The sequence below is a fragment of the Dipodomys ordii genome, unplaced genomic scaffold (assembly GCF_000151885.1).
Source record: "Dipodomys ordii isolate 6190 unplaced genomic scaffold, Dord_2.0 Scaffold162, whole genome shotgun sequence".
NCBI lineage: Eukaryota > Metazoa > Chordata > Mammalia > Rodentia > Heteromyidae > Dipodomys > Dipodomys ordii.
The window spans coordinates 663,806-691,426 of NW_012267378.1; positions in this window are offsets into that span (position 1 = coordinate 663,806).

A 27,621-nucleotide genomic window follows, 5' to 3' on the forward strand; every position below is an offset into this window, starting at 1 on the left:
TTTGGGCTTGGTTTTGATGCCAGTGCTGGGGCTTGACCTTAGGACCTAGGCACTGTCTCTTAGCCTTTTTGCTTAGCCCTTTTGCTCAACTCTACCACATTCACTTCTGACATGTCGGTGGTTAATTGGAGATTAGATTTTTATGGATTTCCCTGCCTAGGTTGGCTTTAAATCATGATCCTCAGATCTCAGCTTCCTGAGTAACTAGGATTATAGATATGAGTTGCCAGCACCTGGCTCTGATTCTATATTTTAACAGATGAGAAATCTGAGGCTCAGAACAGTTAAAGAACTTTAGATTACAGAGACAAGTACAGAAAAGTTGATGGCAAAAAATTGTGCTTGTAGTGGTGCCTATTAAATAAAAATTGAGTGATGGCAAGAAGATTAAGCAAACAAAGAAATTATTGTAGATTGGTAAAGTTAGAAATGGCAGATTTTAAAATCATCAGTACATGTTCTGAGGCTCTTTGGTGGGCCACCTTGAGACATTTCTATTTCATTCTCCCTAAGATCGGTTTGGGCTTTGCCTCTAAACACATCCTCATGAGAACATGAAGATTCCCTCTGCTGAAGCTCTGCTTATCTCACAATCCAATCAGGTCAGGTCACGTACCTTGAAAACCATGAACAGAGTCTTCAAAAGAAGCCTAGCACAACTCTTTGAAAATGCATTTTTCCTATTAGTAAGACAGGGCACTGTCTTGCTGGGCTGTTTTTTTTCCCCCTGTACCTCAATAAGTATTTCACCTGAGCAGTCTGACAGCAGCACAGTTCAGAAGGTCATAGCCTGCTCTCTGGCTCTGAAAACCTGCACATTCTTGGAATGAGCGGTATTGTTTCTCTGGAGGAAAGCTAATTAGGTTAGGAGGTACATTAGTAAGCTCTGTGGTAGTCTACACACAAGAAATAAAGAAGAAGAGAGAGAATAACAAGGGGAAGGAAGTGAAAAACAGATAATGAAAGCCTTAGAAAGTTGACTTTCCACACAGAAAACTATCTGAAGAAAGCCTGAGAAGAAAAAAAATTAATTTGTTTCTTCCGTCCTTGGAGCACTGATTCCCAACTTTGGTTTTGTGACACTCCGGGATGTCCCCAATTATCTCAACGAATGTCATGAAATGTTCCAAAGGCTTCTCAAGTGCAATTAGTTTTATTTCATTTAAAAATAGATGACCATACTCTTTCAAAGAAAGAGAATCAAATGCGTGATTGGCTGGCACTAGCTTAAAAGGGATTTTAGTGGAAAGCTGATAATAAAAAGCTACACCGCCATCACGGATTCAAAATTTGAAATTTTTAAATACTTACTTAGACATTGTTTAATATTCCCAGGCCTCTTGACATTTATGCTGAAAAAATGTTGCAATAATAATACAATTTTTGGGCTGCGAAGGTGGCTCAATGGTAGAATGCTTGCCTTGTATACATGAGGCCCTGAGTTCAATTCCTCAGCACCACATAAGCAGAAAAGGCTGAAAGTGGTGCTGTGGCTCAATTGGTAGCCTTGAGCTGAAGAGCTAAGGGACAGCGCCCAGGTCCAGAGTTCAGGCCCCATGACTGACAAAAAAAAAATGCAATTTTTAAGATTCTTACTTCACAAATTGGTAAGATAGATAGGATGACTAGATAGATAGATAGATAGATAGATAGATAGATAGATAGATAGATAGATAGATAGATAGATAGATAGATAGATGATAATGAAGTAAATAAAAAAGAATAGTTTGCAAAGCAGATGGTCCTGTCATGGAACTGTCTTAACCACTTGACTATAAAAGGATTTTAGCTTCTTTCTGTATACAGAAAAATAACAACTACTGAATTAAGGATGTTGTGGCATGAAAACAGGTGAAAATGTCTATGAAACATAGGTCCCAAAGCCTGATTCATAGTAGCTACCTTCTGCATTAGAGATACCCTTCTTTTCTTTTCTCTTTTCTTTTCCTTCCTTTCTTCCTTCCTTCCTTCTTTCCTTCTTTCCTTTTTTTTATTGTGAAAATACTGTACAGAAGGGTTACAATTACATGGGCAAGATAATGAGTACATTTCTTATCAAGCATTGCAGCCTCCTCCTTTGTTTCCCCTTCCCATTCCTTCCCATCCTCCCCCCCTCCCCCACCAAAGTTGTAAAGTTCGTTTTTGACATAATGACTTGTACATCTCATTGTTGCAACGGGTCCACCTGTATCCCTATTTAAACGACTTGTTTTTCCCCTTCCCCTCCACAAATTATACCAACGTCAAATACAGTGAAAGCAGGGGTTATACTGTGGGTGAGGGACATACAAAGCAACAAAGAAATAATCTTATAAATGTGTTAGAAACAATCACCTGAAAGAAAAAAACATTTGCATACGTATCTTAGGGTTCATCTCACCTAACATAAACTTATTTGACCGTTTCTGCTTGTCTCAGACATATACTAATTATTGCAAATAAGGGAAACCATGGGACCTAAATTTCTTTGGGCCTGGCTTACTTCTTTCCAAGTCTTTCCATTTCCTAACAAATGGGGCAATGTCATTCTTTCTGATGGAGGCATAGAATTCCATTGTGTATATATACCACATTTTCTTGATCCATTCATCTACTGAAGGGCATCTGGGTTGGTTCCATATCTTAGTTATGGTAAATAATGCTGCAGTAAACATAGTCGTGCTGGTAGCTTTAGTGTGGCCTTGTTTGTGATCATTTGGGTAAATGCCCAAAAGTGGGATTGCTGGGTCATAGGGGAGCTTTCTTTCCTTTTTTCTTTTACTGGAACTGGGTCTTGAACTCAGGGCCTGGGCACTCTTTTAGCTTTTATTTGCTCCAGGCAGGTGCTCTACCACTTGAGCCACAGTTTCACATCTGGCTTTTTGGTGAAAAGTCTCACAGACTTTTCATCCCACACTGACTTCAAACTGTGATCCTCAGATCTCAGACTGCTGAGTAGCTACAGGCATGAGCCACCTGTGCTGGGCCAGCGATAGCTTTCTTCATAGTATCTCCTTAGAGAAGGAAGAACAAGCTTATGTAAGTCCTCCTGTGGTGTTGATGTGTGACAGTGATGGACCCAAGGCCTATCTGATATGCAAAGCCCAGCAGAGGCTGACCTTGCCAACATTGTCTGGGCAGGAGAGGCACAAATCTGGCTGAGACATTTCCCTCTTACTTTCCACCAGAGCATCTGAGAAAGCAGCCGTATTATCATGCCTCAGATACTTCTACTGAACTTTGCAAAGGGTATGGAAAAGCATTTGAAGCCAACTAGGGGAGCTGGTGACTCACACCTGTAATCCTAGCTATTCTGGAGGGCAGAAAAATCCATGAGAGTCCATGAGAGCTGGAAGTTGAGCTGTGGCTCAAGTGGTGGAGCATCAGCTTTGAGTGAAAAAGGCAAATGGGAGTGTGAGGCCCTAAGTTCAAGCCACATTACTGGCACACCTACCTAAAATAGGTGAAATCACCAGTTTAGTCAGCCGCAGAGGAAGATTAGAGAGCATCAGAAAGCAACTTAGAAGGGATCTTAAAGGTCAACCTTGTTCTACCTTCTTTCAAGGAAACTGAGACTAGGACTCATGAGATGAACTATATCGAAAGCCACTCAGGGACCATAATTTTCTACCCAGCCCTTTGGGGGAGAATTTGATAATCAAATTCTATTTAGATTGGATTTGCCATTTACACAGGGTTTCCTGCTTTGATTTTCTCTCTGAGATGAACAGATCTTCAACATCATTCCATTTTTCAAAGGGAGGAATTGAGTTCCAGGAGAGGAAGTCTTTCCCCCAATAGCACAAAACTTGGAGGAAATGGGTTTTGTTTCCAGGTGACTTTGATATCCTGGTCAGCGAAGGGTTGTAATGAGATGTCGGCATAAAGTTAAATCAAAAACACAAGCCAAGGATGAAGGCATACCTGAACAATTATATGTGTAAAGTTCTCTTCAGCCTTCATCTAACATCTGACCGTGCTGAGAGGAGTCCATGGTAGCCCTTTAACAAAACTGAAACATTAGTCCAGGGCAGATACTGAATATTTAAGGTGCTAATTAACATGACTTGTAAATTATTTGCAAGTTTTATAGCTCTATTCCCTGTTAGTTTATTGGCAAAACAATGTTTTAGAATCAATAAAATGAATAAGCATTGACCTTATCCTCTTGAAATAATGAAATCTCAGGATTTAAACATTTTTTGTTTTGGGAGGGTTATTTATTTGTTTATTTATTTATTTTTAAGCTCTGTACCAGTGGCTCCCACTATCTGTTATTCAGGAAGCTAAGATCTGACGATTACCCTTGGAAGCCAGCCTGGGCAGAAAATGCCACAAGACACTCTTCTCCAATTAACCAGCAAAAAGCCAGAAGTGGAGTTGTGGCTCAAGTGGTAGAGCACCAGCCTGGAGTAAAAGCGTTAAATTGCAGTGCCCAAGCTCTGAGTTCAAGTCCCAGTACCAGCACCAAAAACAAATAAGCAAACAAACAAATGAAAAACCTTTACACTGTCACTTAGTGTAAACTCAGAGCAAAAATCCAGCCCATACCTGGCCACACTTAGCAACCAAGTGTCAACATACAACTATCTTTGATGGGAAAGCAAGGAAGAAAACAAAGCTTGAGGGAGAAAGCATGCATCTGCACCCTGGTACCATAAAGCTATTTTTGCTAAGCCCTCCCACTTGGAGAGTGTGTGCTAGACAAGAATCTTGAGGATTTCTCCTTCTACCTGCTGTTTACATGGCAGACAAGAGGCCACAAGGGCAGTGGAGTTTTAGCTGTGTTCAGGGCAAATACAGCAATGTGGGCAAAATAAACAAGAGAATAACAGGAGAATGCAAGCAAGCAGGGGAGTGGCCTATTTCTCAGTAAAACACTGAAGGTATGGAAGTGCCTGAGAGGTTAAAGGGTCACATGTCAACTGCCTTTGTCCCCTTGCCTCAAAGAGTAATTGGGACAGGTGTTGGAGCAAATTTGCTTTGCCAGGAAAAAGCTGTAGCCTTTGCTAATGGATAGACTACATGGTGAACTCTGATCATCTTGCAGTTTGTGGCTGAAAGAGACAGTAATGTCTGCTCATCAAAGGAAAAAGTCTTGTTTATTCCTTGAACCTCATAAACACTGAGAACTTTAAAAAATAATGAAGTTTGTTTCTTGATATTCTAAATTATGCTTGAATGTTTAGCAGTTACACAGGGCATGGAATCATGATGCTTCTGGTTTGTATTTAGAGCCAGTTCACAATTCATGATATGGATTTAACATTTATCTTCTGGTTACACATCAGTTGCTAACATATAAATATAAGGACAATTATTTCTGCTTTCTAGACCATGGAGAAGTGGAAAGAAAAAGAGGAAATGGTATTTTCTTTTTTCACATTTAAAAATTGGGTACTATGCTGGTCACTGTTGGCTCATGCCTGTATAATTCTAGCTACTCAGCAAGCTGAGATCTGAGGATCAGGATTCAAAACCAGCCGGGGCAGGAATGTCCATGAGACTCTTACCTCCGGTTAACCACCAGAGAACTGAAAGCGGTGCTGTGGCTCAAGTGGTAGAGCGTTAGCCTTGAGCTGAAGAGCTCAGGGACAGTGCCCAGGCCCAGATCTCAAAACCCATGACTGAAAAAAAAAATGGGTACTAAAAAGTAGACTGTAAGCATATTTTTATAACCTTTTTTTTTGGGGGGGGGTCTGGTCGTGGGGCTTGAACTCTGGGCCTGGGCACTGTCCCTCAGCTCTTCAGCTCAAGGCTAGCGCTCTACCACTTGAGCCACAGCGCCACTTCTAGCTTTTTTCTTTTTGCTTATGTGGTGCTGAGGAATCGAACCCAGGGCCTCGAGCATGCAAGGCAAGCGCTCTACCACTGAGCCACCTCCCCAGCCCCTTTTTCATAACCTTCTATGATTCTTCACATACACTAAATAGTTGTATGTACTGTATTAACTGTTTTCATTTGTTTTTATATGAAAAAAAGACGTGGGTTTAAAAGATGGCTTTGCCATTAGCTAGCATATTACTTAACATGTTTGAATTTGTTAAATGAAGTTAATAGCACCAACTGTAGCAACTTAGTATCTTAAGTGAATGAAGTGTGCCCAGCCTCACAGAATCCAGTGACCGTTACCAATAGCTTTTGCTACGTGTAAGGGATTTCTGAGACCTGGTCACTTCCAGTACAAAGCATTTGGAGAATTCTTCAGATAATGTTTTTATTTTATTTTATTGTAAAGATGCTGTACAGAGCAGATAACTTTTTAATCATAATGCTTTTGTTGGTAAGGCCACTTGATATTTTAATCATATCACATGATGTAATCTGTATGTTACAATATGTGAGCCAAACCCAAGACAGAAGATTAGAATGTCACCAATAATTAATTCTCTTTGTTGAGAGTTCTTGTAAGATTATTATTAACACTCTACATTTTTCCTTATTTATGTTATTGTTAAATTTCTGCTTCCCATTTAGAATAACAGATACTGATATTTTTAGAATTTATATTTATTTTTATTATCTTTTTTATGATACAATAGCCATACATATGAGTGCATTTATGAGTGCATTTGTTAGTACATTTATGAGTCCATTTATGAGTACAATGCTTCTTGAGCAGTGTCACCTCTTTAATCTGAAATAGTGAGCATGTGAAAATAGTGAGCAAGAGTGGAAACCTGGATATTGGGGCAGAGGAATTAGGAAAAGGGAAACAGTTGCTGGATTTCCAAGACACTAGTGTTGAAATACATCTGGAAGTCAGTGTTTGTGAGTTCAGGCTGAATCTCATTGTCTCTGTAAGAACCATTTTGCTCTATGGCTTAATGAAATTTTAACAGAATCACATTTTATTAGTGCTTTGTAAACTTCAACATAACCAGGGAACATTGCCTTACTTAGCATTACTGGTGACCTGAAAATGACAATATTAAAAATGCATCTTTTTACAGAAGACTGACATTAATGGTCAGTTACACTTCCCCTAAGAGCTTAATCATTCTTGATGAATCAAAATGTTCTTCTGAAGAGGAAATAAGAAGACACTGTAGAAGGTAAACATTTGACAGGGGATTCCTCATTCGTGCATAATAACCCCAAAGGACCATCATACCACCAATTAACATCTATACAATCATCTCTTTCAGAGAAGAGGCACAGATAATGGCAGAGACTCATTGTGTTGACTTAAAATAAAAATCCTCAGCACAGTACATAAGCAAGCTTCTCATACAAGACTGACAAATACTGAAGTAAAAAATATAAAGCTCAAAAAATGCTGAAGTAAAAATTGTTGGAAACATATCTTATATCATTTCAATGTTAAAAACACACAGATGGCCGTCCTGAGTATAACATAGTATGTGTTAAAAATCAATATACATCCACATTGAACAGTCAAAAATAGGGGTTCGAGTTTGCTACTTTTTTGTTATATTTTGTGGTGGCTAATTGCCTAATTGCAATTTTTGTATTTCTATGTCTTTCTGACCATGTTTATATGCTTTTCTGGAAAGAACTGATTCATTTTAAATTTAATTTAATTTTTTAAAATTCCAATACTGTCAGACATAGCCCCAATTTACTCTTCTTTTAATGATAAAGTATAAGCCTCAGGATAATTAAAGCAATACGCTCCATGTTGCAGATTATAAATGATAAATAGTGCCTTTCTTGAGCAGCAGTAACAATTAGATGTTCAAATGGTGGCTTTGAGAACTCTGTAATGAAAAGAAATCCCCGTGGAAATCCATGTGCCCTGAGGGGGTGAGTGGGCATGAGGGGCCCTACTTGTGGTGCTGCTGCTGCTTGGTTTTCATCAAAAGCATTGGTCACTTTATTGTCTGATAAGGGATGTAATTGCACTTTGATGGTGTTAGTTACCAGCAGTAAATAGAAAATTCTCTCAAATTAAGATGTGTTAGAAAGCCCTTTATGTGCATTCTTTCCCCTTCTCAACCCAGCCCTTGTGCACGTGTGCATGTGCATGCATGTGTGTGTACGTGCACACACACACACGCATACACACACACACATACACACACACACAACTAGTGAGTGTTTCTTTAGTCTGACCTGGAATCCCTGGGGGCTTCTCAGTCGCCCTGATACTCTAAAGAGTGTGTGAAATTGAAGACAAACATTTTTTGTAAGAGTTTACAGCCATAACAAAGTAAACTGTGGGCCCTCCAGGTGTCCAGGATGGAGTGGAACAAAGGCTTGGGCTGAAACAGAAGGAGCCCTGGAGTCTGAATTAGAAGAAACTGCCTGAGACCCAGCTCCAAGTTCAGGAGCTTGGTGAACTTGAACCAGCACTTTCTCAGTCTTGTTTCCACACAAGTCAGCTCAGGAAGGCAGGCTAGGTTGGCTTCCAATGTCTGTGTAGCCCTAGGAAAATATGATTACTGCTTATGCTTTAGTTCCCATAATTAACAAATAATGATGTTATCCTAAGTGCCTAGAAACCCAAGAACCACATTTCAAACATAATCACAATTGCTTTGAGTGATTTTATTTGTCTCTTTTTTAAGCAAAAATTCCCTTCAAAAACAAACCAATAAGACAAAAAGTATCTTTAGCTCTCTCTCTCTCTCTCTCTCTCTCTCTCTCTGTCTGTCTCTGTCTCTGTCTCTTCCTCTCTCTCCCCCCCACTCTCTCTTTCGGTATTTCTTTTTTTAGTCTATGAGATAAAAAATTGATCATAGCATGTAAGTTCTGCTTCAAGAGAGTTGTCTTATATTTACTTTGTTTACCACTCTAAAACACAATTCTATTTTATTTTATACATGGATCGTTATTAATGATAAACCTTCTTTCTATGTCTTATAATGTATAAATCATGCTGTGTGCAGATGTTCCTGCTTTTCCACTCTATCAGGAAGACAGGAAGCGACCACACTGTCTGACAGTAAACTAAAGCTCAGATAGAAGTAGTCAAGGTGACACAAAAATGGACATAAACTCAAACATCCCCTCCAGCTGGGACCTATGGCAATGCTAATGTTATTAAACCAAATTCACTTACTGCAAGGCCATACAGTGACATTTTATTTGTAGTAAACCAAGCTTATTTCATACCTAATGTTTAGATGCCTTGAACCTATATGATGGCCCAACAACTGACCGTCATACAAACTGAAGTGTCGCATATCAATTCAGAATACCATAAAATGTATAGAGAGAGGGAGAGAGAGAGAGAGATAGAGGTGGGGGGAATACTAGAATTCTGGGGTCATTACCCCCTGATTGAAGAATCTACCTGCAAGAAGTGAGAGAGAATGGACTTGAACTTTAGATGTAAGCAAGCTTGGAACAGAACTCTAGTTCTGTCTTTTTCTGATTTTACACATTTGGTAATGATACCACCCATGGAACCTTTTATACTCATGTGTTAAAATGGAATTGATTTGAATATTTAATATTCAAGATCTTTTTGTGTTAGAAATAATGATATAAAGCTCCTGTTATATAGTGCTTATAAATGGACAATTGATAAGCCATGATTATTGTTCTTAGGATTTACTTCCTTTCAAGTTACTGTTAGGTTTATCTTGTGACATATTGCATTATTTAATGTAAGAAATCTAATATTAGGACTGAGGGAATGCTATCAGTGGGAGAACTGATGAAATTTAATCCATGCAACTCTACACTCCTATGATCATAGTTTATGTTTTCTTATTTGCTCCACCTATCAGAGACCCTGAATGCCATAGTGAAATCTATCAGATTTGCTATTTGAATAGACTTCCAAAACAGAACCTTCCCATGTATTCTTACATACATGGGAAAGTGCTAAAAGGGGACCCACATCATCATCATCATCATAAAGACTACAGGATTAGCAACAATCATTTTAAAGCAGGTACTGTATTTCAGGCACCATAGGCAGTGATATGGAAATTTTCCCGCAATCTCAACATCATGGCCCTTTGAGGATGCTAGGAATGAGTGAGATACTCTGTGTACCATACCTGTACAAAGCCCACAAAGACCTTTATTAGCTGCATATGTAATAGAAAATATGGTGCCATCAGCATAATGAAACCAAAAATCTCCCATGAGAACACACTATTTGGACCTCAGTGCCTTCAACTATTAGAAAAATGTCAGACTGATCTACAGCCAGCATTCTGTGCACCTGATGTGGCAATTTGGACAGCTGCCTTTTTATACACAATTTTTATATACAATTTACTTAATTCTTCTATTTTGTATCCTTAAATAATGTTAATATCTGTTGTTCAGCCAAGAACAGGTTAGGACATCACGAATTTGTGTATATTTGAAGTAACTTATAAATATACTTCCTAATTAAGTGTAGTTATGTTCAGTTATAAAATCAACCTCATCAATCTCCTGATGTTTACATAGAATTAGAAAATCAATGCTGGGGAAGGGCACGGAGCAACTCTGCACTGCTTTTTTCTCTCTTTCATGTGTGTGTGTGTGTGGTGTATATGTACTCAAGGCCTGGGCCCCCTCCTCCCCCTTAGCTTCTTTCGCTAAATGCTAGTGCTCTATCACTCCAGCTACAGTTCCACTTCCAGCTTTTTCCTGGTTGATTGGAAATAAGAGTCTCATGGGCTTTCCTGCTTGGGCTGACTTTGAACCGTGATCCTCATATCTCAACCTCCTGAGTAGCGAGGATTACAGGTGTGATCCACCAATGCCTAGCTGCACTGATTTCTTATTAACCATCACTGAAGTATTCATAAGATGCAGAGTGAAGAGACCTATAGGAACAGAAGTGAAGTGAGCATCAGAGGTTTGATTACTGTGTAGTTAAAAGGTCCAGATAAGAGTTTTGAACTCTCATCACAATGTCTTTCCTCCTTGTGAAATAGTTCATAAGGAGAAATCCAGATATTAGATTGACATAAGAAAGAGGGGAAGCAGCACCAGGCTACAGGGGTAAAAATGTCTCTCTAAATGTGCAGACATGAAAGAAAATGAAGGAAAGTTAAACATTATCACAGGGCAGGCAGGACACCTGCTAAAGAACCTTGTGCTGCCAGTCACAGCTGGAAGGAAGAATGAAAGGGATGCAAACAACTGTCCCAGAAGCGTGGAATCATTCTTTTGTCTTTTTTCCCCCTCCTTATGAACAATTACAGTATGAAAAAATTAGGAGTGGTGGAGAATCTCAAAATATGAGGATGAAATTTTCAGCAGGCTCTGCATATAAATAGCAGAGGGATGGAAGAGTGCCTCTTTGAAAACAAGATGTGTTTGGGAGCTTCAGTGCTTGCCTTGAAGAAAGTGGTAATTAATGCATAGTGAATGACTTTGAATGAAGGATGAATAGGGAGTGTAACAATGGGTAGGTTTTTCTTTTCTTTTTTTCTCCTTTTCATTTTTTTCTTTCTCTTTCTTTTCTTCTTCTTCTTCTTCTTTTTTTTTTTAAGCTAAAGCATTGAAGAAAGAAAGCTGTTAAAAGATGGCTACTGAGAGGCTCTAACTTCAATGTCGAGCTTGTGTGGCTTTCCTTTCCGGACTGTGGGGGGAGTTTGTTTTGTATTTCTCTCCAATCACAATGGACTTAATTTGCACCAATTTCATTTTTGTGTGGGCTCCTCAATGTTTTCCTTTTTCTGTTGGATTTTTTAAAAAAAATATTATTTTGGCAGGGCCTGGTTCTTTGATGATCCTTTTGAGCAAATGGTTTGCCCAAAGTTCAGATGAAACTAGCTCCGTCTTCTTTTTCATTTACAACATCAAGAGGATTACAGAGAATAACTTTGTTGCCTAACATCAATGCTATGTCTTCAGGCTACTAGAAAGGTAGTTCTCAGAAAGTGTGTCTTCTAATAGTTTAGAACCTCCACAGGCTTCAGATAAAACAAGTATTAAATACAGAAAGCTCACAAGGATACCAAGGAAGGTTAAACTCACACAACCTCCTTCATCTCAGACACCTGAAATATAGCTTTTTTTTTTTTTTGACTGTTGAAGTGTGATCCTGGTGAAGACAGCAGTAAGATCTTATATAACACAAAACAGAAAAGGACAGAGAAGGAATCACGTGGAGGTGCACACACATACATTAGTAAGAGAATAAAAAAAAAAAAGAAACCAACAAAACCCAATCTTCTCAATAGTCCAAGTAAATTATAAAAGACCCACATCTAACTATATGTGAAAATTAAAAAAGAATAGACAAAGTGTTCACAGTATTTCTTTTTCTCTTCATTCAGCCATCTAACACAACCCCAAATTTTGTTTTAAGGGAATTTCATCAATATTCACAATCGTGACCATTGTGACCCTGCAGAGGAATTCCCTTACAATGCAAGTGACAGGAACGTTTCCTGGGTTCCAGTTCTCCCATTGCAACTGTGGCTGGACATTTAAATATAAATGACCTACTAGCTCCTTCCAAACCTGCCATTCTTCTGCTCTTCCCCCTTGAACTCGGTTTTCTGATCTTGTATTTGCAAATGACAGTCACTGAACATCCCAGAATTTTGTCATGCTCTCAATATCACATAATTGCATGCTTTTTTTTTTTTTTGATGGTACTAGGGCTTTAAAAGGGCTTCAAATTCTTGCTTAGGGTTTTCCCTCAAGGCTGAAGCTCTACCACTTGAACTATACCTCCATTTCCAGCCTTTTGCTGGTTAACCGGAGATGAGTCTCTCAGATTTGTCTACATGGGCTGCCTTTGAACTATGATATTCTCAGATCCGTCCCTTGAGTAGTTAGGATTATGGGTGGGAGCTACTGATGCCTGGCCAATGCATGCTTTTTAACAATCAGTTTTATGGACTGTAACTAAATATGATTTCTACTTTACACCTTCATATGGCTTATGATACAAGCAAATGCAAGCCTGGGATAATTTCCTGGTGTGATCATGCATGCAGAAGAGTTCTCAGCTAGCTTAAAAAAAATTACCACATGTTTCAAAAGTCACAAACGGATCCTACCTGACCATGTCACCTACAAGTCAACTAGGGGCGAAAATTATTTTCTTTTGAGGTCCTGAAAGCCCCCTACATGAAAGCAATGGTTTCAGTACTTCCTGGCTGTGGCAGTCTGTGGTAGCCTCTGTGCCACAGTCAGTTCAATTCCCTACTTTATAAACAAGTTCCACATCTCCAAGCAGATCCTCAGGATTCTTAGTTGGCATAAGGGTGATACTCCAGCTCATCCTTAGGCTGTCGCTCAAATCATTAAGCCCATAGTTTTGCCCAAGTCGTATCCTTCAAAAGCCTTCAAAAATTTGCCTTTGTTTTCCAAAGACCTAGAAACTTGTAGCTAGGATTTTTGAGGCCCTCCACTGACTGTAATGCACCTGTAGGGCCTCCACCATGCCCTTCCCTTTTTGGCTTGACTTCAGGGTTCCTTGAACAGACTATGGCCATGCCTACTTGAATTCAGGCCTTAGCTCATGCTATTTCCATAGGGTTCCCTCCCCTCCTAACCACTCAGTACATTCATACCAAATGGCCTTCTAACTTAAGCATTGTTTGAAAGGCTATTGTCACATCTTGACGGGATAAGGGGAGGAAGTTTCTGGTCATAGAGATTGTTACAGACCTTCCAGAGGACAGCGTGGTAGTTGCTGTCAAACATCTGGGAATATTATGCTCCATATGACCATTACATTTCTAGTATGTATTTCCTAATGTGGAACAAATATTGACCCAAACGAATATTCATCATAGCATTGTGTAGACAGCAGAAAAATTGCAACAGCCTTCATGCCTTCAAAACAGGATCTTAATTAAATAAATGATGTAACCAGAAATGGAATCATCGTTAGCCATGATAAGTCATTTTACAAAACTGATGCTTAATAATACAATTTTCTTTATATACCTTTGGATAAAAGATTACTAAATCTGTCTCATTTATGAAAAAATACTGGGAAAAAATACTAAATCGTTCATAGGATCTGTCTCAGGGATAATGGATGACAGTTGTTGTTTTTAATTTGTAGGGAAAATGAATATGGCAATCAAAGCATGGAAAGACATGGGGGAAACTGAAATTCTTTTTTTTTAGAGTACTTTAAAAAATTATTTCCCTCTAAAGTATTTTCAAAATAAATAAATAAATAATAAAATTAATTTATCAAGGTGATATACAGAGGGGTTACAGTTAAATACATAGGGAGTGAGTACATGTCTTATCAAGCATTGCTACCCTCTTCCTTGTTTTTCTCCCACTTTCCTTCCCACCCAATGAATAACAGTATTTTTCTTTGAGGCTATTCTTTTTCCTTTTTAATTTTTAATTTTTTTTTGATCCGGTCATAGGGCCTGAACTCTGGGCCTGGGCGCTGTCCCTCAGTTCTTCAGCTCAAGACTAGCGCTCTACCACTGGAGCCACAGCACCACTTCTGGCTTTTTTATTTTTGCTTATGTGGTGCTGAGGAATTGAACCCAGGGCCTCAGGCATGCAAGGCAAGCGCTCTACCACTGAGCCACCTTCCCAGCCCTTATTTTTAATTTTTTATATATATATTTTATTGTAAAAATACTGTACAGAGGGGTCACAGTTACATGAGTACAGTAATGAGTACATTTCCTATTGAGCATTGTTGGAAGCTGGAATTCTTAAATTCATGTTACTAGGTGAAAGAAGTGAGTCAGAAACAGCTACTGGCTTAATTGTGAAGGAAGGAACCATTTCTACTACGAGAAGGGGCAAACTATGGTGACAGTCAAAAGATCAGTGGTGGCCTTCTGGCTCAGGGAAGGGGAGGAAGGGATGAATAATGGAGCACAGGATAGTTTTTAGTGCATCGAAGCTATGATGGACACATGGCACTATGCATTTTTCAAGATTCATAGAACTGCACCACACAGACAGACCTCTAATTGTAAACTATAGGTGTTGGTTCATGATCATGTATCTGCACTAGTTCATCAATTACAACAAAAGCCCCACTTTAATGCAAGATGTTAGTAACAGGGGGATCCAGGGGAGTAGCGTGAACAGGCCTCAGGAGCTTGTAAGGGAAATGGACTTCACTCACTTTTCTATAAACTTCAAGTTGCTCTAAAAACAGAAAAGTGTTATTTCAACAAAAAATGAACATGACATACTGTTATGATAAGAAGGGAAGCATTCTCAAAGTAATTCCTCATGTTCCTTCTGAGTTCACTGTAAGTAGGCACTACTCCATTAAGTAGTCCTCTTATCTTTCAAACTATGTGCTGTCTCTGCAGCTGGTGGCTTATACTGCTTAGATAGCGCACACACACACAGTCCACTGCTCCTGTGGAGCACAGGAGTACCACATGGTACCTTTTAATTTTTATTTTTCCTTTTTGCCAGTATCAGGGCTTGAACTCAAGACCTCATGTTATCCGTGGCTTTTATATTCAAGGCTGATACTCTACCACTTGAACCTCCACTTCTGCATTTTATACTGGTTAATTGGAGAAAAGAGTCTGATGGAGTATTCTGATTGGTTTCAAACTGCAATCCTCAGATTTTAACTTCCTGAGTAGCTAGGATTACAGGTGTGAACCACCAGGGCCAGGCCTTTGTCCTTGTATGTCTAGAATCCATGTCTGCTGTAGTAAAGATTCAGTAAACACAGGAGCACACATGTAAACATACAGAGAGAAAGGCAAAAATGAAAATACATGTATAATAAAATGAATGCAATGAATAGTATACATGAAGACTTAAGTTTTGGAAATATGAAAATCAACCATGTATACTACTAATCTACTGATGTGGTCGTGGTGATTTTTGCCATTTGAGGGGAAATGGTATCCAGATAATGATCCTTTTCACAGTCTCTCTAAGAGTAAAAATTTCAATACTTTGAAGTTGACTGATTAGCAATATCTTCCTAAATGTTAGATTCTTTTTAGTTAGCATGACTTTGTTACAATTTCATGGACAGTTGTTTTCCTCATTATTCTCCTAGACACATAATTTCATTCTTTCAGTATGCACAAAAGTGATGCAAACAATTTAAATCCTTCGAATTATTTGAAATATTCTATTTTAATAGATTAAAAAGTCTTATCTGCCAGGTACCAGAGGCTCATGCCTGTAATCCTAGCTATTCAGGAGACTGAGAGATGAAGATCATGCTTCAAAGGCATCCCAGGCAGAAAAATTTGTGAGAATCTTAACTTTAATTAATCACAAAAAATGTCAGAAGTGGGGCTGTGGCTCAAGTGGTAGAGCACTAATCTTGAGCAACAGAAGCTCAGGGAAAGCACTCAGGCTCTGAGTTCAAACCACAGACCAACACCAAAAAAGAAAATAAAAAGTTATATCTTTGTTCTTTATTTATCTTTTAGTTTCCAATGGCACTGAGTAATCAGATTTTGGCTCATGTTACTACCAGAAGTTAAACAGAAAAAGACCTTCAGTTTTACAGGAAGAAACAGTGATGGGAAACACAGACCAAGAAATGACTTTCGTCCTGCCTTTTAAAAAGGAATGTTGTTCTTAACTCCCTTTCACTCAAGAAGAAGAGACATTGTTAAAAGCATCACTTCTTTGGTTCCTTCCATCACAACTAACATGCACACTGCTAAACAGACTAATCTACTGATTAGTAGATTAGTAAGTAAGTAAGTCTGCAAAAAAGACCTTTAAACAAGACCTCAAACCATTTGAATGTGTTCCAAGGATTCTACCAACCTCTAACTCCACTCTCTTCTGGGCCTGTGAAGAGTGGGAACAGGAACAGAGCTGCCACCAACTAGGGAGTATCATTAGTTTTCCTTTCTCTCTGGTTATTTCAGAATTGGAGCAATAACTACCTTGCAAACTTACTTCACAGTAAAAATGGACTCAATTGTCTCTTCAACACAAAGAAAGGCCAGGTTTCAGCATGGATAAGATACCAGAAACTCAAAGTATGACTAGAAAAATAACTACCTTGCCACCTTCCCCCAGCCAGTAATGATCTAGAGATCCCACTCCACACCATGGAGGAGGCCACACAATGTTCTTTCTCCCACAAAACCAGGGGGGTCCGACCTTACATAAGGGAGAGTCCATCATCAGCTATGGATCCAAAGGCCTAGATGATCGTGGGTATTTCTGAACAAGAGATGAGCCGAGCATGCCAGGATGGCAACTTAGAGAAAGACAAGCTAGCAAGAAGAGGTAGAAGAAAAATTTATTCTGGTGTCATTTTCTCTCTGGGAAATTTCACCTAATGATTGGTAAAAGAATAGATTCTAAAGGTTGTCTTTTGAAAAGAATGAGGTTGGCAAAGTGCTGAGAACCAGAGCAAAGAATATGCAATTTGTGATTGTAATGTGCTGGACAAATGATATCCTTTACCCTGATTTCCAGACATTGTAAATCCAAATTCAGCTAAAGGGATTTAGAATCAGAAGATTCAGTAATTTATATGGCCTTTTGTAAATCAGACCTAGCAATTGCCAAATGCCTGCTTCAACAGCATAGGTTGATTCCAGTGGGAGCTCATAGGGACAGTAAGACAGTTTTCTTACCTCCCTAGAAATCTGTACGCCCTCTTATTCTCTGTGAAACTTATGATTAACATTTAGGTTTGTTATTGTTTCTTTTTTGGGCCAGTCCTTGGGCTTAAATTCAAGGTCTGAGCACTGTCCCCTAGCTTTGCTGCTCAAGTATCTACTGTTGAGCCACAGCTCCACTTCTGGTGGTTGATTTGTTGTTGTTGTTGTTATTGTTGTTGTTGTTTGGTAGTTAATTGGAGATCAGAGTCTCACAAGATTTCCTGCCCAGGCTGGCTTCAAACTATGATCCTTAGGTCAGTTTTAATATTTGGAAAATATTTTAATGGTGAGATAAAGGACAAAGGATGAACCAATGCAATAATGACACTCACAAGATACTATGTTGGAAATGAACCTTACAACTTGGGTCAAAGTCGTGGGGGGGGGGATGGGAAGGAAAGTGGAAGAAAACAAGGGAGGGGATGACAATGTTCAACAAGAAATGTACTCGTTTCCTTACTTATTTAACTGTTACCCCTCTGACATCACCCTTACAATAAACTTAAATTAAAAAATAAAAATAATGTAAGTAAAAGATGTAAATGTAAATATGTTCGGTCTTCGTCCATTCCACGAAGGACAGACTGGGTCAGAGGAAAGGTAAGTGCAGCGCTCCCCAGCCTCCCTCAGCCTGGGAGCCAATCAGAAACAGCGGGGAGCCAAATCAAGCGGGTAGAAAACTGAGAGCAGCTCTTTTTAAAGCTAAAAAGGGCGGGTGGCATGGCAGGGGAGGAAGAGGAACCAATCACTGTCAAGGTCACACCCTATCAAGCACCTAAGCTTCCACGGGTTGGTAAGGCAAATTGGGCTCTGCCTACTCAACTCCCTCTCAGCGCCATCTTTCTTGCCCATGTGCTCTGCATAAATATTTAACTTTTTTTTTTTTGGTCAGTTGTGGGGCTTGGACTCTGGGCTTGGGCGCTGTCCCTGTACTCTTCAGCTTGTGAGACAGCACTCCACCGCTTGAGCCACAGCGCTACTTCCAGTTTTCCAGTGGTTAATTGGAGATAAGAGTCTCACGGACTTTCCTGCCGGGGCTGACTTTGAACCCTGATACTCAGATCTCAGCCTCCTGAGTAGCTAGGATTACAGGCGTGAGCCACCAGCGACCGGCAATATTTAAATTTTAAGGGTAGAATTGAGTTTTCTGAGTTTGTAGGAACAGATTTCGTAAGGCATGTTTGAATTTATGCCTTAAGATATATACATGGGAACAAACATGTTTCTGTTTATGAAACATAAGAGTAGAACAAAATAATATTTGAATATATCATTTGAGCCTAACTGAATCTTTTGAAACAAATGTCAAATTTTCCATTTGTGGTTTAGGCTTAGTTTGTTGATGCTGACCTTTTTACCATCACCATCTCTAATACAGCTGAGCAACCTTAGGAGCAAAGGACTGGTAATATTATGGGAAGAGCACAGATTTCACACCAGCCACACTTGGGTCCTCTGAGTAGCGAATCCATAGCTTATCTCTCTAAAACTACACTCAGTATGAAACGAGGATGGCATCTTTTGCTTATACATTTTTTTAATAAGTGGAAGGGTTAAACAAACAGGTCTATGTATTAATGCAAAATTATTTTTCACAAACAAGACAGGGACTCAAATGGAAGTGGCAATCCTTTCTGACCTACAGTTTCTCTGCTGTGTGTCCATTTCTGTACCTGTAAAAGAAGAGATAGATATGCTATGGTAATGCTGTTAAGGTTGAAACTAGTGTAGAAAGCTACCTCACTACCATTCGTAATTCAGATGAGGAACTCACTTGGGCATCCTTGAAGAGTCAGGTAAGAGTCATAATTAGTGCCAAATGTGAACCCCCAGGAACATAGAGGTGAAGTCTTTGTAAATGAAAAGGCAACCATGACATTAGCTGTTCAGCCAGTCACCAACCCAAGCAATCTGTGGGTAATTTTGTAAAGCACTTATATTAGCTAATTCCAGTTCTTCTCCCCAGGTTTTAAGCCCTTTCCTGTTTCACACCAATGCCTCCCAGGAGACAATGTTTTGGCCAATTGTTCACATATTATATAGGGGCACATACAGGGTTTTTTTTTTAGGCCAGATGAATGTTACTAAAACTTTCCCAAACACCTTTTCACGAGTAGGAATAATGATCCTAATGTTTATGAGTTGTACTCTATGCCAAGCATTGCCTTAACCCCCCAACTTGGAACTGCTTAATTAATTCTGAACCCCACTTTATAGGTGGGGCAGCTGAGTCAGAGGATGAAAAGGAGTATGTTTTGGTTTGGCTTCCAAGGGAATAAGATAACAAGATGGAGTTGAAATTTAAATCCGAGACTATTCTTGTCACCATCAGTGTATCAACTCCCTGAAAAATCTAAAGGTAAATAAATACATTAATAGATGTAGTGGTTTATATCCAGGGGCAGGATTCTGGTTCTTAAATTCCTTCTAATTTCCTCTTTTGCTTAAAGATTTTACATATATATATATATATATATACATATCTATATCTATATAGTGTGTGTGTGTGTGTGTGTATTCTTTTCTGCATCTTAAGAAACAGAAATGTGATAGGACAACTGGATGCAAAGATCTGAAATTTTGCCAAGATTCCCACTAAGAGTAGAAATGTGTTCCAACTCATCTTTCCTCTGCTCTGCTTCTGCATCATTGATGGTTTTCCAGAATAGAAAGCAGAAGCCAGAGAAAAGTCTTTGTCAAGGGAAGTGGGGCTATGTCTTCCTTCAATAATTAGTATAATTTACAGTGTTTGATATCCTAAGTAGAGTAATTATTTTTTACATTCATATACCCTCTATCTGACAATTTTCCATCTAGATATAGAAGATTTTACCACTCTTTAATAAGAATTCCTCAAAAAGCTTTTATTCCCAAATATTCTTGTAAGAGTCTCTGTCACTCTAAACCTTTCTAGCCACTCATCTCTCTTTGCTCCTGGATCTTATCTTGCTATTGTAACTCATAGTGAAGACCACAGGACAAGTGTGACCAAATGCCTTCCTCATTAGTGGGGCCGAGGCTTCATCATGTCTCTTTACTAAATTATTTAGGAATAACTGAGTCCACTCTTCACAAAAGTTAAACAGACCAGTTCAGTTCAGGTTGAAAGAGGAAAGACTTCAGGGTGGCTTTCACAGGCAATATACTTTAATGAGTTGGTATTGAGAGAAGATGTTAAAGGAACAAAGTCAGGTTTGTTGCAAGGCCTTCAGTAACCCAACGGCCTTCAATGATCTGGTGCAAAGGCTGTGGAAAGGGTAATTGCTGGGAGTCTGAGTCTTTCTCACACACACACCAGAAACAACCACCCATTGATGGCCCATTCCTGTTGAAGGGCCGAGAGGCAAGGAGGAGGAGGACAAACAGCAAGTACCTCAAATGTCTTTCAATGGTATTGTATATATTCCATCACTAGAGAAAAACACAAGAAAGGACATCTTGGTGGTGAGAATATGGAAGACATGAATCAAAAGGAAGAGGTGCCTGAGCTCTCTTTCAATCCTGTTGATTGAACCTGAGCCATGAAAAGTTTCGATTCTGTCTGGATGTTTCTACTGGGAATATCTCAACTTGTGGGAGTTTAAGGAACAAAGCTATGTCATCCATTCCAATCTGGTGAAGGGCTGTCCACTGCTAGAGGTGACCCATCCACTCTGGGGTGTGAGTAGGGTAGGTCCCACACTCTGAAGCCTGTCACTGAAGCCAGACGTCACAGGAATTATGAGTACCAATACTTCTGACACTGGTTGACTTTGACGCTTTTTCAGTGACCCTGGGATGGACTACAATAACCCTCCAAAGTCATACTGTATCACAAGACAGATTAAGATGAATCATTGGGAGCCACAGAGCTAAAACAGGGACAAGCAGTGGGAAGCGACCATCTTTCAGGGAGACGTCATTAGCACATTTGGTTCAAAAGAAAAGAGAATAGAGGGGGGGAAAATGAGGAGCTGCTTCAACAGCATGGTGACCAGGACTCATTAAGTAGCAACTGTTATTGAGAGAGCTTCCTTCTCTAGCAAGCCACTGAGCAGGAGAAGTTGAAAACCATCCTACTGGCAAGAATAGAAATAGGATAAAGTTGCAATACTTATTAGAGCTTACACAGAGATAATGAGGAATAATTTTGATGAGCACAATCATACGTGATTGATTTTTTTTAAAGAAACAAAATCCTCTGATCTTGATTACATGCTTTAGTATATAAACCACCTTCCTTTTTTTTTTTTTCAGAAAGCCTAACCTGTCTGAATAAATTCAGCTCATGTTTCAAATTAAGTTATGATGCCAGATTGAATCTAAATTAAACATAAAATATCAAATTTACGTTTCTGGTGCTCCTATTTTTATTGTTATTTTCCAGTGTGCTTGGTAGAGGGAGATAAGTAAATAAATTGATTTATTTGATTGAATGAGTGCTTGTGATTTTCCTTTTCATGTTTAATTGTTGAAGCCAGGAATTTCATCATTAACCTGACTTGACAGTGGTCTTTTTATTACATACAATGGACATTTTATACCTCTTAATTTAATTAAATCACCCAGAATTTTGACTTTTCCTCCCTCTTTCCTATTTTCTTGGCAACTGCCTTATATTCCTCCTATTTTGCTGTCTTGCTAAGAATTAGTAGAAAAGCAGGCCTATACAACATGCGGATGGAAGGAGAGCTAATAAACCAAATATTACCTGGTACAAATATTACCTGGGGAAGGGGGTCAGAAACTACAAAAGAATGAGGAAATAAGGGTAGGGCATTCAATTTTTGGTGTCACAACCTTGGAAGAAACAAAAAGGAGACCCACCAATCAGAAAACTGTCTTCAAAGATTGTAATCCTCATTATTTAACCCAATACCAATCTCTGTATCAAGAAAGACAGTCAAGATGGTGGACATGGGATAATCTTCCCTGTGGTATGTCTATGTCACATGCACTCTTTTGCTATTGTGTGTCTTTCTCTTTTCTGTCATTTACTTATGTTCTCATCTTGCCTGAATTCTTCTCTTGCCAGATGCAAAGACCAAGTTTATTTAGCTGCCCTATAGGTTCTGGAAACATTTGGTGTGTTTGTGTTGAAGTTAAAGGTTATGTATTCTGACATGAAATTGTTACACTATCTTCCTGTTCATTCCATTTGCAATCCTTCTTTCTTTTTGAAAACCTTTACGTGCTTCTATCCTTTCATGGCTGGTAAGCACTGAGGAATTCCAAATCCGTGTCACTAGCAGGGGGTGCTTTTCAAAACTCAACTTACTAGAAACCTGTGAGTAAGGGTCCTGCATAATTTAAATTTAACTCATGTTTCTCTGATATTTCTGTCTCAGTAAAGGCCTTACTTTGACCCGTGTATTTAAGACCAGAACCTAACAATTGTCTTAAATCTCTCTCTCCCTGTGTCCTTAATGCTAGGTCACAAGACATTCATCTTTCTTCATTATCTCCATCCATCACCCTCTGATCCCTCCAGCCTCTTATCATTTCTTCATTTCTCTCTAGGACAATGGGTCCATTTTGTTTCTGCTTCTAATCTAGCCTCAATTCTCCTCCAAAAGTATTTCTCTAAAACAAAACCAATGTCAGGCTCTGAGAGCTCACATATGTAACCTTAGCTACTCTAGAGGCTGAATCTGAGGATGGTGGTTCAAAGCCAGCAGAGGCACAAAAGTCAGTAAGACTCTTATCTCTAATTAACCAGCAAAAAAGCTGGGAGTTGAGATGTGGCTCAAGTGACAGAGCATTAGCCATGAGCAGGAGGGAAAGCCAAGCAAGAGCATGAGACCTTGAATTTTAAGCCTTAGTAAATATACATGTGTACATACATGTATATACACATGCATGCATACATACATAAGTAAACAAACAACAAACAAAACAAAACCAGAGACTTGACCAAAAGGACAGGAACATCTACACTGCTAAGAAGGGAACTCCAGATCTATGAGAGCATCCAGTCAACGTGTTGTGTGTTTTCCATTGGTGAAACAGTGTCACCGCCCTCTGCCTCCACCTCCTTCTCTCTGTAACTTTTAATTTAATCTTAATTTTAATTTTTGTAAATTTCAATCAAGAGACTTGCCATATCATTGAACATACAGGACAAAAATGAGAGTCCATCCAAAAAATGAGAGTGGATCCCTTCCCCAGCCATTCCAGCCACCCCAGCCTAGACAACGCCAGCCTTTACAGGTCAGGTCTCACCCCTCATTCAAGATCCCCTCTTGAACAAGGGTTTGGGTGAGATTAGAAGATTCCCTTTTCCAATCTCTACTTAGATTGCTCAGGCTGAAACAGGTGTCATTAAGATGTTCTGAGCCCAGAAGGGCCACTTACAAAGGAATGCTAGTCAATGGAGGGCAAAGTCACAGAATGAACCACTGAACATCTCCACTAGCATTTGAGTGAAAGGCCTGGCCAGAAGGAATTCAGAAGAAACTCTCCTCTTTGTCAGAGACCTTTTGAGCTCTTACAACTCTTGGCTGTTCCTTTAAGAGAGGGATGAATAGAATTCTGACATGAGAAGATCCTTGAGGACATCAACTCAATTGAAAAGAAATGTCAGTGACAAGATGGTCATGAATGGTGGGTGAGAGAAAAAGGGGCTATCTTAATAAAGTCCTTGCATCTGTGGTTTTTAGACTGTCATATAGAGTAAATGTATATGCAAAATACCCCTAAATAAATAAATAAATACCCCTAAATAATTGATTTGTCTTCATCTCCAGTTTTCCCCAAATCACCAGGTTATATTCACTCATTTGGTTTTCATAGAAGTTATTTCAGAATTCAAGCTGGACATGTTTTTTTTTTTTTTCTTTCTTTCTTTTTTTTTCTGAGTGTAGTAGTAATAGGCTCTGGAATTAGGGACTAGAGCTTGCTGACAGCTACTGCACCTCCAGCCCTTTGTGCTTTAGGTTTTTCGTTTGTTTTTAGGGTCACATATTTATTCCCAGGCCTGCCTGGACCTAGAGCCTCCTATATACATTTCCCTCATAGACAGAATGACAGGTATGTGTCAACACATCCAGCCTTTTCTGTGAGACTGACTCTCTCGACCTTTTCACCTGGGCTGACCTTGACCTACATTCCTCCCAATTTCAGTCTTCCAAGTAGCTAAGATGACCAGCATGAACCACCATGACCAGCTTAAAAACATCTTTAAATACGGAGAATATATCTCCTGGATTTTCTCTGGGATTCACATATTCTTAACAGGAAAAGACAGGCCAGAAGTCAGGAGCTGAGATTAAGCACCTATTCAGTTGGCCAGGTCCCCAGGTCCTTTGTATGGGTTACTTAAGGAGATAGTCCTTGCAACATTATTATTACATTGATTCTTGGTAGAGGGCAATTCTATCTTTTCCAGGATGGCTCCCAGACAGGTCAGTCCTCATTGTTTTCACAAGAAGAGAGAGAAAAGAATCCAGTGGTTAAGAACTTCATCCAAGGGTGAAAGAATAGTTGAAATCCCAGCTCCACCCTTATCCAGCTGTGTGACTATGGGTAGTTGCTTAACCATTCTGGTTTCATCATCTGTAAAATGAGGTGTACCTGCTGTGAAATCAGTAGTTCCCACATCAAAGAGATATTCTGATGACTAACTGAACTGATATTTGAGATGTTCAGAGAAGAAAACATGGAGCTTGGTAGTTGCTGAAATATTATAAATAAATAAGCTCTTCTCCAAACATCTCTATTGTCTTTGCAATGAAATAATAAGGCAGACCCCCCCAACCCCACCAGCATTTAAATCCAAGACTTATAGATCAGTCTTATAAAAATACCATAAACCTATAAGCCCTCTCAACTCCTTTGGCAGATTTCACCAGGTTAACTGATACAAGTCTAGGTTATTAGCAAGACATTCAGCCAGGCAGATGTAGTGTTGCATGCTATAATCTCATCACATAGAGACTAAGGCAGAAGGATCACAAACTTGAGACCATCCTGATTTACATAGTGAGACCCTGTTTCAAAGGGTATTTTTTAAAGAGGAAGCATTTTAAGAGTGCCAGCCATCAGTTGTATTCCTTTCATTCTGTAAAACCTTACAATGCAAAACCCCAAGCATCTTCTCAAAGAGGCTAACTTAGGAAGAGAGCTGTGTCCTAAAAGCTATTCTGAGGATGTATAAATCCCATGTGTGCATCAGGATGCTGTACTGAAGATACTGTGGTCATTTCCAGACCTTTGAGAGAAGAGTTCTGCATTCAACTAGTCATGTCTTCCATGGGCACAGGAGGAACAGTGACAGGATGCCTCTGACAGACCATCAACCTTTGTTGGTGGAAAAGGAAAGAAAGGGCAAGAGGACTGCAGTGCCCAGCTTAATACCATACACCAGCCTAAATCAAGGGTGTGACAAAGCCCAGTGATGGAGGGTGTGTGGGTGGGTGGGAGGTAAATGGAAGTAGACTTGGAGATTACATGCAAATATTGTCAGGTGTTTTGTTGCTGCTGCTGTTGTTGTTCTAGGGCTTGAATTTAGGACCTGAGTGCTATCCTTGAGCTTCTTTGCTCCAGGCTAGGGCTCTACCCCTTGAACCCAGTTCCACATTCAGCTTTTGTGTTGCTTAATGGGAGATAAGTATCACTTGGACTTTCCTGCCCCAGTTGGATTTGAACCATGATCCTCAGATCTCAGCCTCCTGATTTTGCACGGGCACAAACACACACACAAAGTAAACTTGCCCAGTAGGATCATTTGGTATGACAGGAAAACGTAGACAGAGTTTCTCCTTGGGAAACTTTGTTGACAAGTATGGCAATGACTCATGCCAAATACAAAGACAAATATGAAGACTGACAAGCAAGAAAGAGTGGCCAAAATCTTGGCAGTGAGAAAAGCCACGTAGAACAGCAAGCTCATCACAGAACTAACTAGTGAACACAAACTGGTCCTGCAGGTTGTGGGTCTTGAGTGTGATCCTTAGGTTATAACAGACATGTTCTAAGCACCTAGAAACCACACACACACACACACACACACACACGATCTCAAGCAGTTTGGGAAATGAGCACACAGGTTTATGCCAGCAGGAAAATGATAACAGTGTTATCTGGTGATTGTGTGCCATCATGTATAGAAGCATTAAAGCAGACTTTCTGCCTCAGTTGTCAAAGTGTGGCCATCTTTCAGAGGATATTAAGTATAAATAAATTCTATTACTTACAAGGAGAAGCAGGCTTTATTTAGTTACAAAGAAGCAGTTTTTTTTAATTGCAGTCTAAAAGAGTCAGCTCTAGAGGATATAGTGGATAATATTGTCTCTGAGTTGTCATTAATCAGTATTTTTTTTGTTTTTTGTTTTTTTTGGGGGGTCCGGTCGTGGGGCCTGAACTCTGGGCCTGGGCACTGTCCCTCAGCTCTTCAGCTCAAGGCTAGCGCTCTACCACTTGAGCCACAGTGCCACTTCCGGCTTTTTTCTTTTTTGCTTACGTGGTGCTGAGGAATCGAACCCAGGGCCTCATGCATGCAAGGCAAGCACTCTACCACTGAGCCACTTTCCCAGCCCCAAGTATTTTTGTTTTTTGTTAATGACACTGGAATTCTGATTTCCAGTAATAATTAGGTGATCTTGGGGTTTTGGATGATATGGGGTTGTGACAGAGGACTGTTGATAGAGATATTTCTAGTGGGTATAAGAATGGCAGGCAAAGGGTATTTGCTAAGCCCAAATTAAAAAAGCATGCCTGTTGATTCTAGGAGAGACTTCGAGTCACGTGTTCCGTAGGAGGTCGTGAATCAACGGGAGTATCAATAGTCATATGAAGGGCTGGGAAGGTGGTTCAGTGGTAGAGCGCTTGCCTCGCATGCATGAGGCCCTGGGTTCAATTCCTCAGCACCACATAAGCAGAAAAATAAGCTAGAAGTGGCACTGTGGCTCAAGTGGTAGAGTGCTAGCCTTGAGCTGAAGAGCTGAGGGACAGCACCCAGGCCTAGAGTTCAGACCCCATGACTGGACCCCTGCCCCCCAAAAAGTCATATGAAGCCCAGAAGAAAGCACACATTTTTAAGCTTGAAAAGTGGGGTTTGTTTCCTGGTTCTGGTGTCACTCACTGTGTGTCTTCAGAAGAAAGACCCTCTGGGGCTGGGAAGATGGCTCAGTGGTAGAGTGCTTGCCTTGCATGCCTGAGGCCCTGGGTTCGATTCCTCAGCACCACATAAGCA